This window comes from Mustela erminea, chromosome 13, assembly GCF_009829155.1.
Source record: "Mustela erminea isolate mMusErm1 chromosome 13, mMusErm1.Pri, whole genome shotgun sequence".
Classification (NCBI taxonomy): domain Eukaryota; kingdom Metazoa; phylum Chordata; class Mammalia; order Carnivora; family Mustelidae; genus Mustela; species Mustela erminea.
Genome location: NC_045626.1, coordinates 17,314,717 through 17,342,027, shown reverse-complemented (window position 1 = coordinate 17,342,027; position 27,311 = coordinate 17,314,717).

The following is a 27,311-nucleotide window of genomic DNA, read 5'->3' as shown; positions in this document are numbered from 1 at the left end:
AGTTCAGCGGGCCTGAGTGAGGTTGTGCAGGGGAGTTGGGGGGCACACGAGGAAGGTTTAGAAGAATTCCTGCAAGAACTCTGATGCCCCTAGGTATCTTCGGACACTTTTCAGGAGACCACAGGTGACCTGCTTGTGCATGGACCTGCTGGGTGGCTTAAAGATGCAGACCAGAGGCAGGTCCCATAGGCATTTCTTCTTGACATCTCTTCTTCCCAGACTCTGCCTAATTTCTCTTGCCTCGGCCTCCTCTAAAGCTCCTCTCGGTATAACCTCCTGACAGCGCTAGAACAACCACTTCTGTTTCAAGCCAGGGAAGAAGGACAAGGTGGACCCATTGCCTCCGATCCATTGGCATTAGGACGCACTCACATGCCCAGAAATGGTATTGCCATGTTGCATGTTGGGTCACCTCTGCTTCCAACCAGACTCAGGACCTAATGCCCAGGGACGAGGGTGGGCAAACGCAGACTCCTGCTGCTTCCCTTCCTTCCCTTCTCCACCGTCTAGTCCGCCACCAGTAGGACATCAGAGCTGGCATGCACCAGTTTGCGAGAGCTGGTGGCTACATGCTCAGGAATTCTGAGAGCCCATTGTTAAATAGAGTTATTAGGAAACAATTAAAATATATAAACTCACCACTAAATACAGTTAAAAGCGAAGGTGGTAAATACCCAAAACTTACCCCTTGGTTATCTTACACCATTTTACTCTTACTTACATCGGCTGAGTCTGTGTGGTGGAAATAATATATGATGGCGTGCTACTGCCCATGTCATGTCTACTCCAAGCCCAGCGATGTCACACTGGTGGCTTGAAATCAGCTGTGACGGCAGGGCTTCTGCTCAGAACCATGGCCAACGCTACAGATTGGGACTTGATTTATTGTCTTGCCCATTGTCTAGACTGAGGATTACATTGAAAATTGCATCCTACCTGCAGCTGTTACATTTTGAATAGCACAACAATGTCGAGGAAATATTCTTCCCACGTGGGAAACTCTTACCCTAAGCAGCAGAGAAGTCGCTGACACCGTGATGAAGGAATGAAGTCCCAGTTTGCTCCGACGTGGAAGTATAAACTGAAAAGTAAGGAGGACGTTTGAGCTGAATACTGATTTTATTTCTGAAATTATATGAGGACACCACTGACAGAAGATGTTATATTACCCTTCAAGTGCTATTGTTACTTTTACTGGTATGACACACAATTCTTTTTCAGATTCTGATACTTAAAAGGCCAAAATGACAGTGATGTTAGAGCAAAGCTGAACGAGGTTTTGGTGTCATTAACGCAGCGTTATGAGGCTGAGGGGGAGTTTGACGGTAGATCCCCTATCAGAATTAATGACGAGTCCATTGGAAGAATAGTGGTTTGCGATGCAACTCTACTCACCCAGAGTGGCTGATTTACAACCAGAGGTAGACTATGAATATGAGAATTTGATAAAAATAAGGATACTTTCTGTAAGCATCAAGTGGCTATACGGAATTTGTCGTAAAGAGTATTATATATGTTAGTATTGTTTATAAGCTGTGCGCTACACATCCCTTATGTGAGTGAAATTTATCAAACACACATGTATTTTTCCACAGAGCTGGTTGTGATATGTTTACCAGTCTATCTCTGCCTGTCACCAACCTCCAGCCTATACTCACCATGCCCTCCAGTAGGTTCAAGTTCTGTTCAGAGTCCCCCTCAATGTCAATCATGCCTAATGTTATAGGCACCTGCCCTTAGACCAGTAGTCCAAGGCCAATGCTGTGAGACTTGAAAGAGAGCCATGGCACATCTTGGCTGTGCACAGCACCCTTCTCAGGGTTGGCCTGGCCTCAGCATCCCTTGGGTCTCCAGCTAGGCTCCTATCACTGCAGAGAGCATTTCCAAGACTCAGTCATTGCTCCCAAAAGTTGGGTTCTGAAATCCTTGACTACATTTTAAAATAGTCACACAAATGTCATACCACATTTTTTTTCCCCCAGAAGGAGCCGCCAACTGTATATTTTCTAGCTTAGAGAATTTTTACATTTGATGTTTTAACTTGTTGTTTTGACAATGCTGACTTCTACCTGGATCGCGATCAGTTTGCGTTGAGTGTTTGTGGGATCAGGCAGGGTCTCCTCAGCCCACAGGGGCATCTAGATGCCAGTATGAAATGATAGTGAGCAAGAACATTGCTTTCACCGAGCCAGGGTGGTTTTATCAACTTACTCCACCAGGGAAGTCTCACAGGGCTTGGTAAGAAATAACTTCTCTGCACGCTGGAGAGACTCTTAAGAAGCAAAGAAGGCAGGAATAATCTTGGAGCCTTTATTTCACCCGCCTCTTCTTTTGCATTAAATTTAGCTAAGACCATTGCCTTACACAACTCCAAACTCTTTATTTTCTTTTCACATGGACTTTATTTCCAGCCACCATGCATCCCCACGGGAAGCCCCAGAGAGCTGTGTTGGTGTTTTCAGAATTAATGTATGGGCCTCTGAGGGCACTCGGCAGGGTCTCCTTTGCCCAGGTGATGCAGGAACTGGCGGAGATTTTGTACAAGACAGATGTCATCTGGAACATGAAGCAAAATGCCAGTGCCACAAAACAAACTCAAGGTCTGAACAAACAGAACAAACCCATTGTTTAACCAGTAAACGGCATGCGGAGGAGGGGGGATCGGGTGGGAGCAGAATGCATCTCGTTCCCGGACCATTTGTGTGTTATTTTTGTTTGAAATGATCATATTAGCTCAGAATCATTTAAATTTTTAAAAGATTTTATTTATTTATTTATCAGAACGAGAGAGCGAGCACAAGCAGGGGGAGCCGCAGGCAGAGGGGGAGAAGGAAATTCCCGGCTGGGGAGGGACCCCAGGGTGGGGCTCCATCCCAGGACCCCGGGATCATGACCTAAGTGAAGTAGACATTTCACAGACTCAGCCAGCCAGGCATCCCCAGAATCATTTAATTTTTAAGAGCAGCGTGAGCGTGCATAAACCATCTTGGAGCTCAACCTGGGGGCGCACTGAGCCTCCTGAATAAAGACAAAGCCCTGGGAGACAGACAGCTGTAGATAAAAATTCAGCACCCTTTCCCCTCCATCTAAAATGTCAGAATTCGAAAGACTGGAAGAATCAAGTGTTTGCTAATTTCTGCCTGGTCTGAGTGATGGAAATAAGATGAACCCAAACTGAAAATATGGGACAAGCTTTGGAAAGACAAACAGCCAGGAGAATGTACTGTGGGAAAAGGGATCCTTGCAACAGTTTCATTAAGAAAATTAGCCTGGTTGTAAATATCACCTATTGAATCCTTCCTCATGTAACCTTTTGTTATTTGCACAAAGAACTGCACATTCATACTCTGTTGCTGAAAAGAGCAAACAACATATGGCTGACAAAAGGCACGTACCCAGAGCAAGAGTTTTCACCGGGCATGTTCCCAGCAAACACGGCTTCGCGGTAGCAGTTCCAAGCAGCTCAGAACCATCCGCGAGATCAGGGTCAGGGCCAGCCAGCTCAAGAGCTGGTGCTCCCCATGCCAGTGTGGGTTTTTTCTGGGGGTGGGAGGAGGGGGGGAGGCTATCTTTCCCACCCTTTCCTGTGGGACTGAGTTCCACTCAGGCCCTCCCTGACGCTTGTCCCATAAATCACTGCTAGTGAGCAGCACTCACGAGGGAGACACCTCCAGCATTTATTGTTCGTGGAGAGTTAACAAGCCAGCAGGTGAATGAGCCTGCTGATTACATGCTACAGATCAAGATTTTCCGTCCTCTCCTCTGCTTCCCCATCATATGCGGATCCTGTGACACGCGCACTCGCACACACACACGCCCACGTCCACGCATGAAGGTGGCCCTGGAGTCAGCAGTCTGGGCTTCTGCTACTTCTCTACCACAAACAGCGTGATTGAGAACACCCCATGCATCTGAGACAGGTCTCCTCTTTTGTAAAATGAGGGGGTGGGATTAGACCATCACCGGGGACCAGCTGAGTTCACACAGCTCTGGGACCTGGACCGCCACACGACATACCTTTGAAAGGAGACAGACCGTCTCTTCTGTGGGGACAATGAAAGAAAGCACTGGTTGCATCCCGCTGGTGACCCATCGTCCTCCTGGCGCGCAGTCCTAGCATCTCTCCTGCACTTTCCTTTGGCCCTTCCTCTTCAGAGCATTTTCCAGCCCCCAGTTCAAAGGCCTGTGATTAAACATCGTGGCTCAATTAAAACAGTTAGCAGGTGGTCAAGAAAGGCAGAGAGGAAGAAAGGCAGAGAAGTTTTCCTGGGAAAACTTTTTCAGGGTGATTGAAGAGGCTGAGGCCAGTGAAAATTAGAATTGTCCTTACTGGAATTTCCCAGTCTGGGAGCCCAGGTACCTCCCAGGAGCTCTGTGAAACCAAAGGGAAACTCACTGAGAAGGGAAGGCCAGCTACTTTTGTACTCCCATAAACAGCAGCTCCTGTAAAAATAGATAGCCTACTGTCCCACTTATCTATTGTTGCATAGAAAACTACCCCAAAATGCACTGGCTTAAAACAGCAACCATTCTATTGTATTTCCCAATTACGTGGGTCAGGAATTCGGGCAGGGCATGGCTGGTGATTCCTCCTTTTCCCCAGTCAATCCGTAGAGGTCATTCCCTAGTTGCTGGATGAGCTGGTCTGGGGCGGGAAGGGAGGGGCGTGTCCAAGATGGCTTCTCCGGCTTGTATGTTGCTTCGGCTAAGGAAGGCTCAGCTCAGCTGGGGCTGTTAACCGGAGCACCAGGAGATCTCTCTGGTGTAAGGGTCTCAGGTTACTTGAATTTCTTACTCAGCGTTCAGGGCTCCCACAGAGAGTATTTGAAGAGGCCAGGTAAAAAGGAAAGCTTATGATCTTAGCCTTGAAGTTTCTGGAACATCACTTTCACTGCATTCTACTGATGAAGAAAGTCACTGTGGCCAACCCAGATTCAAGGAGGGATGAAGTAATTCCATCTCTCAGTGGGAGTAGCAAAGAATTTGCAGCCGTCCTTAATCTACCACACCCACCCCATCCACCCCCTCCCCAAATTCCCTACAGCAGGTGCAGTGCCAGCCACTGTGCAGGATGGCCTGCTTCTGAGTTCAGATACCTAATTAAGGGCACAGGGCTTTCATCTCTGTGTGCTTAACACTTAACCCAAATGCCGGTGACTTAACTCTAATGGCCAGATCCTGTGGTCTATTTTCTCTTTGCTACTTGGCCCAGACTGCTCTGCTCCTCCTTTGTTCTTCTTCTACTTTTCCTATTAATAATACATAATATGGTGTTTGTCTTCATTCCTTCAGGCTGCTGTAACAAATATAGCTAGAAGGAGTGGCTTCCGCAACATTTATTTCTCACAGTTCTGGAAGCTGGGAAGACCAAGATCTGGTGTCTGGCGAGGGTCTGCTTCCTAGCTTGTAGGCAGCAGCCCTCCCGCCGTATCGTTACCCGGCAGAGAGAAAAAGATCATCTCTCTCCCGTCCTTTCCTATAAGGAGGCTCCTCCTATCCAGAAGGACTCCACCTTCTTGACTTAATTTTCTGGCAGAAGTTCTAGCTCCAAGAACTTTGGAAGTTAGATTTTAACATACGAATTAGAGTGGGGGCTGGGGGGGCCAAGCATCCGGCCCATAGCAGAGTTCTTTTTCATCACAAAGTCACACATGCTCATTTGTAGAAAATAGAAGGATGAAAATGACTCATAACGCCACAATCTGGAGATAAGCACAAGCGACACATTCTTCCATTCTTTCTTCTGTGCATACATATTTACATTTGTAGTTCGCATTATACAGAGCTTGTATCTTGCTATTTCAATCAATAACTCATGACCATTTTTGTGAGTGGTCAGATCCTCCTTGCATTATGTTGTATTGCTCACAAACGATTCCTTTCCATGGGATGCCATCATTTATTTAGCAATTTCCTAATTGCAGCTCCTATTTTAAGTTTTTCCCAAATTTTGACTTTGATAAGTCATACCCCAAACATTCTCACATATCAAGTTAGTTCATGTTTTGTTATTTCGTTACAGGAAGTTGTGAGAAGTAGAATTCTTTGAGTCACATCGCATCTGGAATTGCTTCCTTCCTTTGACTTCTGGGTCACTTTTTCCTTCAGGATCCTATTATCTCTAGATAATCAGTTCTTAGCACAAGGCTTCATCTCGTCCACTGCTTGCAGTCGGTGGTGAAAGTCCTGGTGATGTGGAAATTGTTGGGGTTCCGAGCGCCCAGTCAGGAAAGAATTCTTGAGACATCTTCCATACAAAAAGGTGATTTTATTCAAGCACAGGGACAGGGCCCTTGGGCCAAAGAGCTGCACTGGGATTGTGAGGAGTGGCCCATGGCTTACTTTCAAGTTGGGGGTGGGGGGTTGAGGATAGCCTCAGTCTCTAAGAATTTTGAAAGAAAGGTTTCCAGAAACTTGAGGGGGCTAGCTATCGTTAGGAAAAGGTCATTTATTACCGTCTAATAAAACCTTAGTCATGAGGCCCTTCAGATGAATACCGGTGGGTCATATGCTTGGAGGATGATTGCTAACATGTATCTTGGGGATAGAGATAAAGGAAGTTTCCAGAGGAATTTTTATAAGTTGAAGAAGAGCTATAGGATCCTGGGGGGGTGGAGGTGGGGGCTAAGATTGCCTGTTGCCCTTAGCAGAGTATCAACATCCAGGCCTCCGAGTTCCTAAAGGAATGTCACCCTGCCTGCTTCAAGGGCTGTAGGCAGTAAGGAAATGTAATGTTTTTCTTTTGCCTTTGTTCCCCATATCATCAGGACCTGGTAAGAAGGGCCTGAGTTTAAAACCCCAAAGAAACACAGAAAAAGATTATTTTCAACTGGCAAAAATGTATTCCTATAAAACCCAAAGAAGTAAACACAAACATTAGTAAAGACTATTTAAAAGTTCAATAAGATGTCTGGCTATGAGAGTCATCTTCAAGTTTCAGTATTATACGTAAAAAGAAAATACAACTAAAATAGTATAATTTTCATAAAGGCAGGTAAAAATATAAAATAGTTGGGAATCTAATATCACTGGAGCAAAATACCATGTTCCTTAAAAAAGAGAGGAGATATGGTAATACAGCAATTCTCTCTAATTCTAAACCAGAGTTTTAGCACTATTCTAATTAAAATTCTAATTGCATGCTTTGCAGACCTTAATATAATAAGCCTAAAATTCATTTGGGAAAATAAAGGGAATACTGGTAAAAAGAATAGTGAGAGACAACCAGCTTTATCTGAAAATTGATCTTTTTATAACACTCAAATAGTCAAAATGATATTTTAGAGATTTGCTGTAAAACAGAAGCTAACAGCACCAAACAGAAAGGAATAGTTCTAATATATGTACAAAATTTAGTATGTAAGAAATCGAAACAAATAATAGAATTATTTTTCTTATAATAATGTATCTGTGTGGTTCAATATCAGTAACAGAAAAATTCATTTGAACCCACACTTCTCACTGGGGATATTAAAAAGAATTAGTTTTTATTTTCATTGTGAAGATGAACAAAAATACAGAAAATGATTAAAGGAATTAATAAACATTTTTTAAGCAATAGAAAAACTCATCCCCAAAAAGGACAGTTTTTTTTTTCCCCAAAGATTTTATTTATTTGACAGACAGAGATCACAAGTAGGCGGAGAGGCAGGCAGAGAGAGGAGGAAGCAGGCTCCCTGCTGAGCAGAGAATCCTACTCAGGACCTGATCCCAGGACCCTGAGACCATGACCTGAGCTGAAGGCAGAGGTCCAACCCTTTGAGCTACCCAGGTGCCCCAAAAGGACAGTTTTTAAACAAACTCTTGGAAGATCAGGGGAGAAGCCTATTCCAAATGTAACTTTCAAATGAGAGAATTTCTTACTTCACGATGTGAAAAGTTCTGCAGATTACCATACCTCTGGGTCCTGGGGAACCAAAGCTGCTGAGTTTCAGGGGAATGGAGTATATACAGAAGCCGTCAAAGCTGCCCAGAGACCATCCCACTGGAGACAGGGAGCTTGTCCAAATTTGGGCTCCAGCATCTGAAATCGTCTCAGTGACCAGCTTTCTGTCTGAGGCTTTCCGTTTCAAGATAAAGAGGTTTCTCTTCAGGGAAAGGGAAAAGCAGGCACAGAGTTCTGTGAGGCAGCATTCTGGAGATGCTGGCGCCAGGAGGCAAAGAACACCGGAGAAACCTGTCCGTGGATAACAGGGAGGGCCTTGGAGCACACTTCTACAACTGGAACTCAGGTTCAGGTTGTTCCTCTGTTCTACCTCTTGGGAGTTTGGATCTGGGGAACAGCTAGCCGAAGTGGGAGAACTACGGCAAGAAGAGGAGCCGATCCCATCACCATTACCCGGGACTGTCAAGGAAGCCACATGTTTACTGTTGTGTTCCAGGAGAATCCAAGGGCGGGGAGCCAGCTATGCTGGGAAGCAGCCTCTGTCATGTCCCAGTTAGTCCAGCAATAATCTTGTGCCTACCAGAGGGCAGAACATTAACCCTTTGTCAATTTCCTTTACTGCTTGAAAGGGGAGAGAAAAGTGGAGAAAATACACCCTGTACCATTTCCCATCTCAACAGACATCTTTAAAAATGCAAGAGCTTGGGGCGCCTGGGTGGCTCAGTCATTGGGGCGTCTGCCTTCTGCTCAGGTCATGATTCCAGGGTCCTGGGATCGAGCCCCAAGGCTCCCAGCTTGGCAAGAAGCCTGCTTCTGCCTCTCCCACTCCTGCTGCTTGTGTTCCCTCTCTCGCTGTGTCTCTCTCTGTCAAATAAATAGATAATATCTTAAAAAAAATAAAAATGAAAAGAGTATGTTTTGGCTTTTGGTAAAACCTTAGGGCTTCCTTCACAAAAGGAGAGGAATAGCAACTCCTATGTGAGAGGATGCTCGGCCTCACTACCAATCAGAGATATGCAAATTAGTGTCCCCTGGACCTCTGCCTCTCCCAGGTTTCAGTTGTGGGCCTGGTGGCTGACCAGTTTGAGAAGTGAGAGCTCAGGGCAGGACCACACTTGCACACATACACACTTACTTGTTCCTTAGCGGCCGACTGGACAAACTCTGCTGGATCCCATGCTAAGTAGTTTTAATTTGTGGAAAGGAAACGTTATTTGGAAAAATAAGAGTTCTTAGTGCTTTTACACTGCGGTAGGGCTCGGAGTGCTGGAGAAAGCACTTTGAGAGCCGAAGTCCAGCCACGTTATTAGTAATTCATTGGCCTTTGCACATATGGGAGATAATGCGTTCCTTGGCCCCGTGGTCCAGGTGGTCAGCTCTGCCAGCGATGATCTGGAAACACTTTTGAGCCGAGCACCACGTGGGCAGCTGCAGGGGGTGGGGGCCTCCCTCCTGCTGCAGCTGCCGGGGCAGCTGGGATGGAGGCTTCTCCTTTTGTCTGGTTAAAGCAAGCGTCCGGGTTTAGCACACAGCCCTGTACGCTGCAGCCTAGACCCACTGAATGAAAACGGGAATGCTCGCAGATGCCCAGTGAGCTATTTCTGGTGCCCTAGTACCCCTGTTTTCATTGTCCAGATGAGACCTGATTGAGCCCATCTCCTGCATCCTCTAGAAAGTCCCGAGGTGTCAGGGTTGAAAGGTTGGGTGGGGCCCAGAAGCTGCACATTAAATCTAGAGTGGATCCCTGGGCTTTTTTGCACATTCTGTATGAAAATGTGCGCCCTACAGTATTGCTTAGTAAAATTCACCAGGCCCTGGATCTTAGTAATCTAACTTAGGTAATCAGATTACTTATCAAATACCTGTAATTACTCAACGTCTCTTTAATCATCAATGGTAACGGAGAACAATACTATACCTTTCCTATTGTAAACACAAATATCTAACAAATCCATTTCATTGATTATTATACATATCAGTGGTTGAAAAAAAAATAGAAATAAAGGAAATAACCCACTAGTTCATCGGTCGAGTGGGATGGCATGAAATGTTCTCACAGTTGGCGTACCCTTCCTTTAATTGTTTTGTTGGGCTGGTGCTGAAATGAGCTTGAATTTCTCAGTATGCACTAATTAATGCTACAGAGAAGTGGCCAGGAAGTTCGCTACATGAGAGAGGAATTGAGTTTAGGATTAGCATTTGAACAGCATTTGCCGGGGGAGGGCAGAGGCAGCTGTTTTTTTTCGCCCATGCAGAAACCTGCTTTGCTTCCATTATCATAGCACTTTGATTCCAACACGCAAAAAAGTCTTTCATCCATTCCTTTTTATCAGTTTCCCTAACAGACAAGCGAAAGATGTTAAGTCACCATTGAAATGCCCTTTACATGGTCACCATCGAGATGCCCTTCACATGGTCACCGATTAACAGATCATTCGGGGACCATCCATCCAAGTGGTCATCAATCACCCCCATTGAAGGACAGGATTGAAATCACGCTCCTCCAATTTCTAACCAGAGGAGAGAAAGAAAGGTCCAGAATCTTGATATGTCAACCCCGGATTCATCAGGACCACGGGGAATCCAAGCCCTCTGTGAAGCTTCCCTAACCCATCTGGCATCCCTCGTGTCCCCCTTCCATGCTCTCTAACTGCATCTGTTGCTTTGCAACTCCCCACAATGTTTGCTGCAGTCGCACGGCACCCCATTATATTTCACAAGGGCTTGTCTTCACTCATTCAGCGGTGGGGTACTACGTTAGACTGCATGGTCAGGCCTGTGAAGAGATGATTCTGGGCTGATACCTCCATGGTGAGTGTTGCTGGTCAGTTTCCTCGAGAAACAGCCTCTGGGTGGAAATGAGCACACAAGGCATTGATTACAGCGTGGGGGGACGGGGATCAACCCCCATGGAATGGAGAGAGGAAGCAGCATTGGCAGATACCATCCCAGTGAGGCTCAGGAGTGGAGACGGCCTTTTGGAGTTGCCCCAAGTTGGGGCAAGCGGGACAGTCATTTATGCCTCTGCAATTATTAGCCATTAGATATGGACTGCTCCAGAAAGGAAACATGACCTTGGGAGAGGCAGCTCTCCTGGCTGGGGAGCTCCCCAAGGACAGTGACTGCTGAGGACTGTCTGCTGGCAACACTTTCTGCAGCTGGGAAGCAAGTCCTTCAGTTCTGAGGTGGGATCTCAGCAGCCTCCATAACAGTGAGTGCAAATCTCCGGAGCAAGAACATTTTGGGTAGAGGCATGAACAAATGCAAAAACCTAAGGCAAGAGTTTGCTTGTTGTGTGTAAGCAACAGAATGGAGAAATGTAAGTATACTAGAGGGAATGTGCTAGAAGACAGGTAGTGGAAAGGCAGGCAGGAGCTTATGAGCCAGGAGTTCTGGGTCTATTCTGGTGGCAATGGGAGCCATTTCAGGGTTGAAGCAGGAGAGTAACAAGATTGACTTTGACTTTTGCAGATCACACTGGCTATCAGGTGTAAGTGGCTTATAGCGTGAAGACTGGGACTGGGGAAGCAGTAAGGGGTTGTAGCAGGTAGGATATGAGAGGATAGTGACTTGGAATCGGGTTGTGGCAGGGAATCTGATGAGCAGTAGTCAAAGTCAGGATTTATCTTGGGAGCAGAGCCAATGGATCTTGCTGACTGGTTGGATATAGGGTTTGAGGGAGAAAGATAATTAAAGAGGACTCCCACATACGAGCCCGCCCAAGTGGGAGGTAGGGGAGATAGAAATAGTTTGGATGTAATTAGATATGAGTGGAGAATAGAGACGCAAATGAGTTAGGATTTGTTCTGGACCTGGTAAGTTTGAGATTCCCGTCTTAGTCTTGGTTCCCCAGAAACAGATGCTGAGGTAAGAGTTTGAGTGCAGTAGTTGGATCAGGAAAGGGTCCAAGGAAACACAAATAGGGAGGTGGGGAAGGGAGACAGGGAAAGAAGGACGCCATAGGGTTTACTTTACCAAGCAAGTTACTGATGTAGAGACACCCACACCTGACTATTGCCGGGGAGCTCTAGAAAGCAGCACAGAGGGGCACCTGGGTGGCTCAGTAGGTTAAGCCTCTGCCTTCGGCTCCAGGTCATGATCTCAGGGTCCTGGGATTGAGTCCCGCATCGGGCTCTCTGCTCAGCAGAGCGCCTGCTTCCTCCTCCTCTCTCTCTCTGCCTGCCTCTCTGCCTATGTGTGATCTCTGTCAAATAAATAAATAAATAAAATCTTAAAAAAAAAAAAAAAAGGAAGAAAGAAAGAAAGAAGGAAAGAAAGCAGCACAGAGCACGCACTGCAGAGCAGTCCCAGCCAAGGGGTAAGGCTGCTGGCATATTTGTCAACCACTCTTACGTGCGCTCCTGAGTTATTAATTCCTTAGCACATCTGGCTATCCATATGTTTGAGCAGAGTAGGCTCTGCCAGCCAGAAGCAGTCCTTGGGCCGAGAGGCAGCTGCTAGCCACCAGAAGCCGGGCTGGTGGGCCCTGAGATGGTACCCCGGTGGGAAAGAATAGTTCCAGAGTCAGGACCTAGTTAAGACACCAGATAACACAAGGAGGTGCTAGGATGTAAGGGAGCCAAGCTCAAGGGCCAATTACATCGTTGACTGTCAAGTCACAAAGAGAAAAAGCACGCGGGCAGATGAGGTGGTGGTCTCATCTGAGGGATGCCCAGGGACAGAGCTTCTTGGCATTTGGCACATTTGTAGAAGGCCCCGAGTCATTAATAGTGGATCTCGCCAATTCCAGAATTCCAGTGGGATTGTATGGGTCAGTTTGGGATATCAGAGCTGCTTCTTCAGGGAACTTACCTCAAGACCAATGAGGTAACTTTCTCAAGGTCGTCTATAGACTTGAGGTGCTATGAATGTTCCTCTTCTACAAATGCAGGTGCTGGGGTGCAAGAAACAGAAGGATTTTTCTTACACTCTGCACGTTTGCCAGAGTCCCCAGCTAGAGCACACGGTACACATAAAAGCTCATCTCAGTAATTGTTTCTACGAAGGAGGCTTGACGATTTTATCAATATTCATGAAAAACTATTTTTTTAAAGCTATGAGGCATGTCAAAACATCTCAAGGCTGAAGGTCACATTATTCAGAATCCTTTTCTTCTCCTATAGTGCTTTAATTCTATGTCATCTTTCTGTCACAGTCCAGCACACGTTCCCAAGTAGTAGTAATTACTCCATTACTTAATCAAACTCCCGATCAATTAGGACCTACTGTCAAATGTAATCAGCTATTTATCTTAAACAGGCTGTCGTCTCTTCTCTAAAGTCACTGTTGATGGAAGTGTTGGAATTTTCCTAAAGAACAGCTGAATGTTGGGGCGCCTGGGTGGCTCAGGCGTTAAGCGTCTGCCTTCGGTTCAGGTCATGATCCCAGGTTCCTGGGATCAAGCCCCCCATCCGGCTTCCTGCTTGGCGGGAAGCCTGCTTCTCCCTCTCCCACTGCTTGTGTTCCCTCTCTCGCTGTCTGCCTCTTTGTGTCAAATAAATAAATAAAATCTTGAGGGAAAAAAAAAATGGCTGAATGTAACCTCCTTGTTTCGTTTTCCAGCCCCTGGTCCTCTAGCTCTGGAACCCGTAACTGGTTTTCCAGGCAGGGGTCTTTCTTGATCAAAGGCCACGGGTGTGGGGGAGTGGGGTAAAGCTTTGCAATTTAAATGTCAACAGCCTCCAATCTGGAGATGTTCCTGAAGCTTCTCCTAGGCACACCAGGGGACTGGATTTCCCCTCAGGTCCAACTTTTGCTCTTAGCAGTCTTTGCTTGGGTCCTTCATGTTGGTTTGGCTTAACTGTGTTCTCGAACAGCATTTATGATCCTGCCGGGAGAAATCCCACCCTTCAAGTTCTCATTAACTCCCAGTCAGAGGTTCCTAACCTGAAGCTCATGGAGCACTAACAATCCATAGATTTGTTTCAAGGATTCCATGGACCATTTCAAGTGAATCCGAATTGATGTGGCTCTGCGTTTAGGCTTTTCCAAGGTAAAGCTCTTTCCACAGCTTCTCAAAGAAATAGGTGACCTGAAACAAGACTGAAAACCACTTTTTTCCCTTATTCCTTGTAAAGAGGTTTCAAAGAAATAATTTTCCTTTGTTTAATGTTTTCCTTTTGAACTAGCTCTTCAGTCAGGACATCAGTCGGGCTGCTCTCCTTTATCTGAAACACCTTCGATAATTTTTTTTTATTTTTTATTTTTTTTGGCATTCATGCCAGATCACTCACATTTATACTCCAAACCCATGCATTGAGGTAGGAAATTATTTCTAACTCTCTGATTCTTAAAGTGGTTAATTTATTTTCCCCCTGGAATGGGCATTAAGATTTTGTCATTTCCTCATGTATTTATAAACTGGAAACGTAGACTCTGCTCAAATAAAGATGTCCCACTGGGTTTACCATGCTAGGGGACAGGAAAATGAAAGGACGTTCCGTGGCCAAAGGAGGAAACCCTTTTCATATCACACCGAGACTTTTCCTCCTCCTGCTGGATTTCACACTCACAATCAATAACCACACGCCACATGGGCAGCTGCATGGCACCCTGGGGTCAACTTTACCAGCACACGTATGCTAAGCAGTTATGGTCTTACCTGCTACCTTAAAGAGACGGAGCCATAATCTCCCAGCATTTGTCTTCTAAGCTCTTCTCCTGACTTAGGAAAGCCAGGTTGGATGTTGTTGTTGTTGGGGGTTGTTTGATTTTTGGATGTGATCTAGAGGTGGGCTCTTCAATGGTCAAGGAAAGCCATGCCAGGAAGTTTGGATATTATGCCAACCACAATGCCAAACCACTAAAGGATTTAAGTTAAACAAGAGAATAAGAAGAAGGAGGAGGAGAAGAAGAGGTGGGGGGTGAAGGGGGAGAAGGAGGTGGAGGAGGAGGAGAAGTAGTGATGATCAGATTTACATTCAAAAAGTAACGCTTTCAGGAATAATAAAGGGAGGCCTAAGATTTGGAGTCCGCATGTCAGGCTAGAAAAGAGTTCATCTGCTCTAGATTGATGCGGTGGGGATGGAGAGAATGGGCCAGATGTGGGAGACTTAGGACATGGGAAGTGAGTGAGTTACCATGGCCATCGGAAGGGAGTAAGAAAGGAATCAAAGAGTACCTCTTTGTTTCTGGATTGGGTCGGGGTAGATGATGGTGCCAATTACGGGTAAGAAACAATAAGCAGGTTGGGTGTGGGCAAAGAAAGAGAGGTGAGGAATTCAACTTTGGACTTGTTGATTTTGAAGTGCCTGCAAATCATTCAAGAAAAAATGTCCTGGGGCGTCTGGGTGGCTCAGCGGGTTAAGGCCTCTGCCTTTGGCTCAGGTCATGATCCCAGGGTCCTGGAATCAAGCTTCGCATGGGGCTCTCTGCTCAGCAGGGAGCCTGCTTCCTCCTCTCTCTCTGCCTGCCTCTCTGCCTACTTGTGATCTCTGTCTGTCAAATAAATAAATGAAATCTTAAAAAAGAAAAGAAAAAACGTCCTGCAGATAATTTCAAATACAAAGCCAGGAGCTTGGGGAAGAAGTAGAAACATTGGTCTATCCCCATCAGTATGTAGATAATTAAAAATTACCCTGGGATTGGGGATAATGAAAAAATTAGGTACAGGACAAACTCTAATATATTAAAAAAATTTTTTTTTAAGAGAGAGAGTGAGAGAGGAGGGAAGGATAGAGGGAAAGAGAGAGCATCTTAAGAAGGCTCCAAACCCCGCATGGAGCCTGACGCAGGGCTCAATCTCACGACTCTGAGATGACCTGAGCCAAAATCAAGAGTCAGACTCAACTGACTGGGCCCCACCTAATATAGGATTTTAATTTTTTCCTTAAGTAAACTCCACAGCACACATGGGGCTCAAATTCACTACCCTGAGATCAAGAGTCACAGGCTCTACTGGCTGAGCCAGTCAGACATTCCAGAACCCTAATATTTAAGACACAGATTAACAAAGAGGAGACTAACAAGAAGTCACCAGGGATTAGAAAGGAAATAAAGTGTGTGTTGTAGCCTGGATGAGCCCTAAGGACAATTATGACGAGTGAAGTGAACCGGTCACCACAGGAAAAACATTGCATGATCTGGCTTGTTTGAGGTACCCAGAGCAGTCAAATTCTCAATTCCCTGGAGCAAGGGCAGAAATTAGAACGGTGGTGTCAAGGATGAGGGGAAAGGAGATATGGGGAGCTAGTATTAAATGGGTATAAAATTCCAGTTGTGCAAGATGGAAAGAATTTTGGAGATGGACAGTGGTACCAGTGGCTCAACAATGTGAAGGTACTTAATGCCATGGAACCATAGGTTTAAAAGTGGCTGAGATAGTATATGCTATGTTACATGTATTTTGCCACAATTTTTAAAGTGTGCCAGAGAAGGCAGGAGAACAGAGCATCTGGAGAGAAAGGGTGTAGTCAACAGGCATGTCAAGAGGCCAAGCATGATTGGGACTGAAAGATGTTCAGTCAAGCAGCATAATGACCACTGACATTCTTTTAAAAAGTAGTTTTACAGGTATCATGGGGATAGAAGTCAGATTTCTGTGGGTTAAAGAATGAAGGGGGGCACCTGGCTGGCTCAGTCGCTAGAGCACACAACTCTTGATCTCGGGGTTCAAGCCTTACATTGGGGGCAGAGCCCACTTAGAAAAGAATGGAGGGCTTCCAGGTAAGACTGCATGTAGTTTTAAAAGTTAAGGTGCCCCCTTTTTGCTGAAACATACAATAAGTAAGATATAAATACATGTAAAAATATAAAAACAGATGTCAAAGAAAAGTCAGAACTGGATAGAATTTAAGGCAGTGAAAACAGATTTTATTTATAAAGCTATTGCAATAGGGGAAGAGATTCTAGTATAGAATTGGGCTTAATTCTGGAAATAGCTAGAAGCTGTGAGGAATTACAACCAAGGAACAAATTTTGGGGAAGGGGCATTGGTGATGGACAATGACTATGAGGAGACACCACACCTGGAGGAATTATGGTTGAACCCACCTAAAAGAGTGTTGCTCAAGGCAACCCAGGGTGATCTGACATCATCTTGGGGTAGGGAATTCTTACTAAACTGAGATGCTTTTTTTTTTTTTCCCAAAAATTTTCTAAGTGACCACTACACCTGGTGTGAGGCTCAAACCCATAACCCCAAGATCAAGATCACATGCTCTACTAACTGAGCCAGCCCTGTGCCCCTAAACTGAGGATTCTTGCTCAGACTGGATCCCACAAGGAAGCACAGACAGGCCTTGTTAGAAAGAAAGTTGAGGGCATTGGCTAAAGTTTGGTCAAGCAAGAACTCTTTGTCGCAGTCCAAAAAGAGAACACAAACACTTTTCTGCTGGAACAAAGCCAAGCTACCAAAGACCTGGTGACTGATCTTAAATATTCTCAACATCATATGGAACAGTATTTCCATGTTGCTATAGGGAAGGCAAAAAAAAAATTCTTTCTCTACCCTTCTTGGTTCAGTGGGTGGAGTCCATGAATCAAACTGGGGGAAAAAAAAAAAAAAAGATTAACCGGAGGAAAAAAAATAGATTTAGTTCTTTACCTATAAGGGGAGTTCACAAAGAAATGACTCAAGGGCTGCTGGGTAGCTCAGTGGGTTAAGCCTCTGCCTTTGGCTCAGGTCATGATCTCAGGGTCCTGGGATCGAGCCCTGCATCAGGCTCTCTGCTGAGTGGGGAGCCTACTTTCCCCTCTCTCTCTGCTTGCCTCTCTGCCTACTTGTGATCTCTATCAAATAAATAAATAAATGAAATCTTTTTTAAAAAGGAAGTCCTTAAAAGAAAAAAAGAAAAGAGAAATGTGACTCAAGAAGGAAGTTAGATGAGCCAAAGGGAAACACAGAAAGAGAGAGACAAACTGAGAAACAGACTTTAAACTCTAGAGAACAGACGGATGGTTGCAAGAGGGGAGCGGGTGAGAAGTGGGGGAAACAGGTGATGGGGACAAAGAGTGCACTTGTCATGTTGAGCACCAGGTGTCATATGGAAATGTAGGCATGGGGCACCTGGGTGGCTCAGTGGGTTAAAGCCTCTGCCTTCAGCTCAGTCATGATCTCAGGGTCCTGGGATTGAGCCCCGCATCGGGCTCTCTGCTCAGCAGGGAGCCTGCTTCCCTTCCTCTCTCTCTCTTGCCTGCCTCTGCCTACTTGTGATCTCTGTCAAATAAATAAATAAATTTTTTTTTTAAAAAAAAAAGAATTTTTGCTCACTGTACTATACACCTGAAACTAATATGACATTGTATATTAACTGGAATTTAAAGAAAAACTTAAAGAAGAGAGGGTTAGCCTGGAGTATCCAGCGTAACCCCAGGTTTCCTTTACATGTGGAGGAAGTGGAAGACCCTACATCAAGGTCAGGTGGGAAAGACTCGGCGGCCCTGCTGGCTTTGAAGGTGGGGAAGAGGCCACAGCGCAGGCCTCCTCTGCAAAGTGGAAACCGCAGGAAATGGATTCTCCCTGGGAGCCTCCAGCAGGAACGGGGCTCGGCCAAAACCCAGACGGTAGCCAGCGAAGTCCACGCCAGCCTTTTGACCTCTAGCACTGTGAGATAATGTGTGTGTTTTTAAGGCAAAAAAAATAAAAAATAAAAATAAAGAAGAAGGAAGACAGAATTCAGGGATTATAAACCATTTTATTTTTGTTTCTTAAAAAGATTTTATTTATTTATTTGACAGAGAGAAAGATCACAAGTAGGCAGAGAGGCAGGCAGAGAGAGAGGAGGAAGCAGGCTCCCTGATGAGCAAAGAAACCGGTGTGGGGCTCGATCCCAGGACCCTGAGATCATGACCTGAACAGAAGGCAGAGGCTTAACCCACTGAGCCACCCAGGCTCCCCTTATAAACCATTTTAACAGAGGGTCATAAATTGATTGCAGAGAAGTAACTAGACAGAGAAGGAAGGGTCGGGCGTTCTAAGAGCAGTAAATTAATTGCGGAGAGACAAATACGTGGGGAAAGCTAAAGGAAGATCAAAGTCATGTGGTGAGGTTTGATAAACAGACTCGAGGGGTCTTTTCCATCGTCGAGGGTTGTTTTTGTGCTTAAGGTCGTCCTCCTTTTCCCAGTTCAGGATGGGGAAATAACATTAAAACAGAGATAACTTGACAGAGGGAAACGGATGCCGTCTGCCTCTCATAGAAAGACGCGGGTCAGTGAGATTTTCCTGCGTCTGCTGTTCTCAGTCACCTTCAGCTCAAAATAATCCTTGTGCCAAAATGGCGTATTTTGGGGTCACATGCTCTGATCCTTTTCACTGTCAGGATGAGACCTGAGTGGGACGCTGGGCCCCATGTGGAATGCTGAGGGCAGTTGTGAAAAATAGACCAGGGGAGGGGAAATACGAGTGAGTGAGTGAGTGAGTGTGCATGTTTGCGTGCACATGTGTGTATGTGTGTGAGAGAGAGAAAACCCTCCCACTAAGTGTAAGCCCGATTCCAAAGTACGCGAAAAAAAATCTAAGAACGCCGACAAAATAATCAAAAAATAAATTCACTCAATTAATTATTTGGAACTCATGCTCCCTAATAAGTAGTTAAGAATCATCACAAAAGAGAGCGGATGTGAGGGGTATCAGAAAACTCGACATGAAGACAGACAAAACAACCTTTAAATCTTCAGAAAAGAAGAAAGGATATGTTGCATCTATCCAGCAAGATCAGAGAGGTTAAAACAAGGAACATTTTGAGAACAAGAAAGAATGTTTGGGAATGAAAAACGTACTTTGAAAAAATTCCACTGAAGAAGTGGAGAACAAACGGAGAGTCGTCATCTGGAAGTCAGAACAAAAGGACAAGAGAAAATAAAGAGAGCAGAGAACAAAACTGCGGGATCTGTCTCAGAGACCAGACATCTGATTCTTCACCAGACAGACTCGCAGAAGGTCTGTGGAGAAAGTTCTAGAGATCCAGGAACTTGGATATTAAAAAAAAAAAACAAACACATCTTTATTTTCCCTAATCTCTAACAGACATAGAACATTTCCTTCTGTTTTTAGTATAAGCAACAAAACACAGTAGTCCCATGACTGGGTCACCATTAGAAATCCTAGATATTTTCAGTTGTTAACAGATCTCTTGAAATTAGTCTGCACGCATTACTATTTTTTTTCAAGACTTACTTGTTTTTAAAAAAAGATTTTACTTATAGCAAAAAATATTTACTTCATTTACTTATAAAAAGATATTTACTTATTTTTAAAAAGAGTTTTCTTTATTTGAGAGAGAGCACACAAGCTGGGGGAGGGGCAGAGGGAGACACAGACTCCCCACTGACCAGGGAGCCTGACGCAGGGCTCAAACCCAGGACTCTGAGATCGTGACCTGAGCTGAGGGCAGACGCTTTACTGACTGAGACACCCAGGTGCCCTGTAAGATTTTATTTTTTAGTAATCTCTGCACCCAACATGGGGCTCAAATTTACAACCCTGAGATCAAGAGTCACATGTTCATGGTGTCTGAGTGGCTCAGTCTGTTAAGCGTCTGCCCTTGGCTCAGGTCATGATCTCAGGGTCCTGGGATTAAGAACCCTGCAATGGGCTCCCTGCTCAGCGGGGAGTCTGCTTCTCCCTCTCCCTCTGTGCTTTCTCTCCCTCGCTCGCTTTCTCTCAAACAAAAATAAAATCTATAAAAAAAAAAAAGTCACATGCTGTACTGACGGAGCCAGCCAGGAGCCCTGCTCGTTACTATTTTAAAAAGTCATGGAAGTTATTAAATTTGCTACTAGATTTTGTTATTTAAGCATATAACTCTAACAAATACAATAACACATATAACTACATGACAAATTTATTTCTTAATGTTTTTTAAATTATATTTCAGCAGAGCTGTTTTTATAATCTGTTAACTGAAGGAGAGCCAACTGGGAAGTAGCTTAGTAAATGCTTCACTCCTCCCCTTACTGAGCACTATGGTCCTGGAGACTGTCTTTCAGTTTACTCTGAAGAACTGTTCCAAAGCCTGTGAGCTCCAGGGGATTCTATATGCAAAAAGGGGAAGGCGGTGTACGAGTTTGCAAGCAATTCTCCAAACACTCATGGGTCACCAGGTATAATTTGTTTTGTTGTAAAGACTAAGGTTTGGAGCGCCTGGGTGGCTCAGTGGGTTAAAGCCTCTGCCTTCGGCTCAGGTCATGATCTCAGGGTCCTGGGATCGAGTCCCTTATCAGGCTCTCTGCTGAGCAGGGAGCCTGCTTCCCCCTCTCTCTCTCTTTCTGCCTGCCTCTCCGTCTACTTGTGATCTCTCTCTGTCAAATAAATTAAAAAAAAAAAAAAAAGACTAAGGTTTACTGCTTTTCATACAGACACACGGAATACCCTTAAGTCATCATAATACATTATGTTTCTATCATAATGATTATATTGTCTGCGTGCCTCTGTTTCCCTGGTTTTCTGGTTCTTGTGTATGGCTTCTCCTTGAAGTCACTCAAGAGGGCCCCAGAAGGCTAACAACAGTTGCCGATTTTTTTTTTTTAAGATTTTATTTGTTTATTTGACAGAGAGATCACAAGAAGGCAGAGAGTCAGGCCAGGTGGGGGATGCCGGGGGAGGGGGGGGCGGGGAGCAAGCTCCCTGTCGAGCAGAGAACCTGGTGCGATGTGGGGCTTGATCCTGAGATCATGACCTGAGCCTAATGCAGAGGCTTAACCCACTGAACCACCCAGGCGCCCCTCAGTTGTTGATTTTAATGCACTACAGTTTTAGGACATAAACTCGATGCATTCAAGGCACAGAATGCATACGTATATCTTGCATTTCAAAGCGTTATTGTGAAAAAGGGTTCATAATATAAAAGACAAGAACCTTTAATTTGGAAAATGAGAGTTTCATAAAGAAAGATATCAAGGGAAAATTAACTAAAGAAATGAAAACAAGAATAGGATTCCCGGACCTGAAGGACATGAATTTCCAGATTGAAGAGAGTCTGTGTGCTTAGACCAATAAATGAGGATCCATGTTAAGATCTAAGATCATGAACTTGAAGAACTTATGTGAACAAGACCCCCCCCCCCCAGAATCTTCCAAAGAAACAAAAGAACTTATGAAGACTTGGGCATCGGGCAGCTTATCTGAAACACCGGAAGCCAGAAGACAATGGAGAAAAGTCTTCAAAATTTTGAAGGAAAATTATCTCCAGCCCAGAATTTTAGATGCAACCAAATTATCCATCTTAATAGATATGAGTGCACACAGAAGCTTCTGCTCCAGCAAAATGAAGGAAGAAATCACAAAAAGTACGAGACAGGGATTCAGCTAACTGGTAATCCAACACAGGGGAGAAGTGAAATTCCCAAAATTACAGCACAGGGTAGTCCCAGATTAATATCTCTCCCGCAGTTCTACAGAGCAGGCAAGAGGAGAAAGGGATTCCCCAAGAACAAATGCAAATGATCGCGTATTTGATGTTTCAACATATTGGAAGATTTCATCTCCTGCAGAGATTGGAAGATAAATCAATGATAGCTACTTTTAGACACATCCACTCGTATCTGAAACTTGGTTTGTGGCGGAGGTAAAATTACAAACCTCTGGAGAATGTATGGCTTATTCGATAAACAGCCCTGGGAGAATTAGTTATCTGCATAAAAAAGCAAATTGGATCCCTATCACAGAGAGAAACCAATTCCAGGTATCTTAAGAGCCTAAATCTGAAAAGTGAAATCATAGATGAGTAGGAAAATATCTTACCTTTATAAGAACACAGAAATCTCAACAGAAGTTACAGGTACTTGAGTAATAATTATATTATTATATTATATATATATAATAAATTATTACTCAATATTACTCAAAATTATTACTCAATAATAAAATATTACTCAAATTTGAGTAATAAATTTACAATTTAAAATTTCTTTTAATTAGGGAGACCATACATAAGTAGAAAAGACAAGGCCCTCTGGAGGAAGCCACTTGTAATTCATTAAGTGACAAAGGATTAATACCCAGTCTATTTCAATAACTTTTACAAAAAAATAAGATAACTTTCATTGGAAAGGAGACAAAAGAACAAGCAGGTCATGCCAGAAGTGGGAGACGGGAATAGTGAATAGCATATGAAATGATGCTTACCCTTGTATTAGTCAATAGGGAAATGCCAGTTAATCCCAATAATCTACCATTTCATACTTAAAAACAAAAAGATTTTATTTATTTATTTGAGAGAGAGAGTGTGAGTAAGAGAGAAGAGGAGCAGGGGCAGAGGGAGAGAGAGAAGCAGACTCCCCTTTGAGCAGGGAGCCTGACACAGGGCTCCATCCCAGGACCCTGGAATCATGACCTCAGCCAAAGGCAGGTGCTTAACCTACTGAGCCACGCAGGCGCCCCTACCACTTCATACTTATGAGAGTCTCAATTTTCTTCTTCTTCTTCTTTTTTTTAAGATTTTATTTATTTATTTGACAGACAGAGATCACAAGTAAGCAGAGAAGCAGGCAGAGAGAGAGAGGAGGAAGCAGGCTCCCTGCTGAGCAGAGAGCCTGATGTGGGGTGCCATCCCAGGACCCTGGGATCATGAGCTGAAGGCAGAGGCTTCAACCCATTGAGCCAACCAGGTGCCCCTCAATTTTCTTCTGATACCCATTTCCTCCCGTGTCTCAGGTAAATCCTGGTTTAAAGCCATCACAGCTAACAAGGCCACAAGGCAGTATCTACTGTGCAGTTGTGAGAAAGGATTATTCACTCTAAAAAGAAAAGACATGTAGGGAAGTAAGAATCTTGGATATTTTGGGGTCTCCTGGTGATGCCTGGAGCTATGGCAGCCACCTTGTGAGCGTGAATAGAGTGAGGTTGAAAGGAAGACACTGAGTTGCACACAGGAGAAAAATGGAAGAAACGTGGTTCCTTGATGAATTGTTGGATTAACCAACCCTCGTAATGCCAAACCAGATTTTGTAGATCTGTGGAGGGTAGGGAGGCATAGAATAACACATTCCCTTATTGTTGCAGACGTTTTGAATTTGGTTTTCTAACAGTTGCAGCTTAAATCATCCTAAGTGTCTCTGACACTAAACTGCAAATTACTCAAAAGAAGGGACATGTCTTTTTCACTTTTATCCTCAGTACTAAAAACTGCTAAACAGAGGCTCAAAAATTACTTAGTAAATAAATGAGAGACTATCCAGTCAGGATGGCTCTAGACAGACTATCCAGTCAGGATGGCTCTAGACAGACTATCCAGTCAGGATGGCTCTAGACAGACTATCCAGTCAGGATGGCTCTAGACAGAATGGTAAAGGAAATGAAAGGCTTTTGTTTCTAGTCCTCTTTCTTGGTCCACTTTCCTATCACTTCCCACCCACATATTCCCACCACACCCACAACGCCCTCTTAAGTTCTTCTGATATAAAGTGACAGGTGATAAAATTTTTATCCCCTTCTCCAAGCCCTTTATCAAAAACACCTCTTAAATTGTCATTCCCTCCAGAGTCTCACACACTGCAAATGTTAATATTATTAACCAATTGCACCAAAATATTTAGTTCCTTAATTTAGCTTCCTGCCCAGATCACATCTCCATTTTTATAGCCATCTGGGAACGCTTAACCAAAGAAGTCTCTTTTAGGGTTCCCAGACCAAATTCCAACATGGGGGGGGAGAAGTTTCCACCCTGCAAGTCACCAAGCAATTTTCTCAGACGTCCTGCTAGTGTCCAAGAATTCAAGTCAAATCTGACACCGTCTACCCAGAGAAAGCATCAGATCCCACAGGTTAAGGATTCAGTCCCACCAGACTGCCCCCCGGGCACTACAGATGCCAGTTGCAAGCCCCAGGCTATTAACCTGCGCTTCCGACCAACTGGCTTCAGATCAGCTACTCTGATGACCTCTTCTTAGGTGGTATTAGTTTGCTAGAGCATCTGGCAGAACTCAGGGAAACACTTTTACCTGTTCTTGAAGGATTCGGTAAAGGATTCGATTCAATGGCCAGGTGGAGAGAGATAGAGCAAGGTCCCGAATAGAAGAGCTTCTGTCCTCATATCCTCATAGGGCTTTGGGCCAGCTTGGTGACACATGGGAGTCTTCGGGCTCTAAGAAAGGAAGAGCCTAGAAAATGAAAAAGCTCTCCTTTGCGGCTTTATTACATAGTCGTGATTGATTAAGTCGTGGGCATTGCCTGATTCAGCCTCCAGTCTGTCTCCCCTTCCTGGAGGACTAGGGGTAGACTTGAACCCTCCATTCATGGTTGGCCCTCCTGGCAACCAGCCCCTGCCCTTGGGTGGAGTCCAAAAGTCACCTTTATAATAACAAGGCACCATCCCACCTCTCCATTAGAAGCGTGTTCCAGGAACCGTGGATGAAGACCAAATACAGCTGAATGACCAAATTCTCATTTGTATTTCTCACAAATGATTATATAAAAAAGCCAATGGTAGGAAGATGGAGCCCAAGGGCAATGTTGGTAAGATACTGGAGGTGTCGGGGTGTTTTTCCAGCACCTCTTGGCACCTTCCGCACACACAGCCGTGCCTCCTGCTCACCAGCTTCCCAGTTAAGCCTGCCCCATACAGGCCAGCGGAGGCTCACGACCGGCGGGAGTAACACAGGCATCTCCACTAGAAGCCTCACGAGAAATGAGACCGGCCGACCTCACGCCCCAGGTGGAACATCACCACCCTGTTTCTTCTCAGGGGCGAGATAAGTGTGAAATTAATTATTCATCTAATTTGGGCCAGCCCTTGAACCATGGCTGACCAGTTGGCCAACTCCAGGTGGCACCATTTGCAAAAGTTTTATTCACAAGGGAGCTTGTCGCACAAACCGGTGTGAAGAGTGCCCCCTGGAGTTGTGTGATGATGTGCTCCTACTCAAACTCAACTCAGCAAACAATTAAATAGACGTGGTGGCCTAGAGATGGTCTCTCTTCATTCGGTGAATGGGAGAACTCTCTGGAAGCTTCCAGGGCTGCCTCTTGCCGGCAGTCCTTTTGGGGTGAGGCAGGAGGAGAGCAATGGAAGCCCTGCAGAGTGGAGACCAATACCAGGAGACAGCCCTCCACGGCCATGGTCTCAGCCCGGGCTGCATACCAGAATCATCTGGAAAGCCGCAAAAACAGATGTTTGCATCTGAAGTAACTGGTCTGGGGTGTAGCGGGGACACCTGGGATATGAAAATGTCTCCAAGGGAGTCCGTGAGCCGCCAGGTGGTGAGCCATGCTCCAAATCTATTTCAGCGGGTAACCCCACCCCGAGCCCCGAACCGTACTGGTGCCCCAAACCCCACCCTGTACCAGAAGTGTTTTCTCTTCCCCATAGCCCAGGAGTTAAACTACATAACATGCCTGCAGGGCAGGTCAATGCTGTTTGCCTTTTTTTTTTTTTTTTTTTTTTTAAGTAGACTCCGTAGCCAATGTGGGGCTTGAACTTAACCCTGAGATCAAGAGAGTCACGTGCTCTCCTGACTGCGCCAGCCCGGTGACCCACTGTTTGCCCATTTCTGATAGGAAGAAACAAAACTCTGAGAGCACAGGTATCTAAGTTAGGGATTTACAAAATGCCTTTCCTTCCAGGAGATCTTTTAGATTGTGAAAGTGAAGGTGCTTTCTGCCTGTTCCTTGAGGGCAGGAAGATAAGGATTTGAGTCCAGCACAGAAGGATAAGGTGAATAATGGAAATGGCATTGACAGTTGGACCTGTTAGGTGTGGTAATGTGTCATCGTAGGGAAGGCCGGGTCTTACTCTATAGGCACTTGTATTTCAGTTCAAGATACTCATATTAGAGGAAGAGAACTGACCAAGTAATTTCATGGATTTTTTTCCAAATCTTTGACACCTACAGTTTCTATGGCTCTCTGTGTTTCTCTCCATAACACATTCTGTGTGTGGGCGTCTACACTTATCTGTTTGTATACGCATGGGTCTGGGCTTGTGTGAATGCTCTTTTTTTTTTTTTTAATTTTTTTAAAGATTTATTTATTTGACAGAGAGAGGTCACACGTAGGCAGAGAGGCAGGCAGAGAGAGAGGAGGAAGCAGGCTCTCTGCTGAGCGGAGAGCCCGACGCGGGGCTCGATCCCAGGACCCTGAGACCATGACCTGAGCCAAAGGCAGAGGCTTAACCCACTGAGCCACCCAGGTGCCCCTGTGTGAATGCTCTTTTAACATAGCGTTTTCAACCACCTACCAGAGCATCTCATACTTATCCCGGGATCATGCCTTGTACATCACTGGATGCCAAATCACTCTCTCTCTCTCTTTTTTCTTTTTAAAGATTTATTTATTTGAGAGAGAGAGAGAGAGGAAGTGAGAGAAGGTCAGAAGGAGAGGAGATACAGGTCACACATGCCCAGTAGAAAAAGCCCTGGCACTTGGGGCTTGATCTTACAACCTGGAGATCAAGACCTGAGCCCAAACCAAGACTTGGATGCTCAACCGACTGAGCCCCCCAGGCTCCCCAAACCTCTTTTGTTTTAGAGCAGATTAACAAAATCTTGA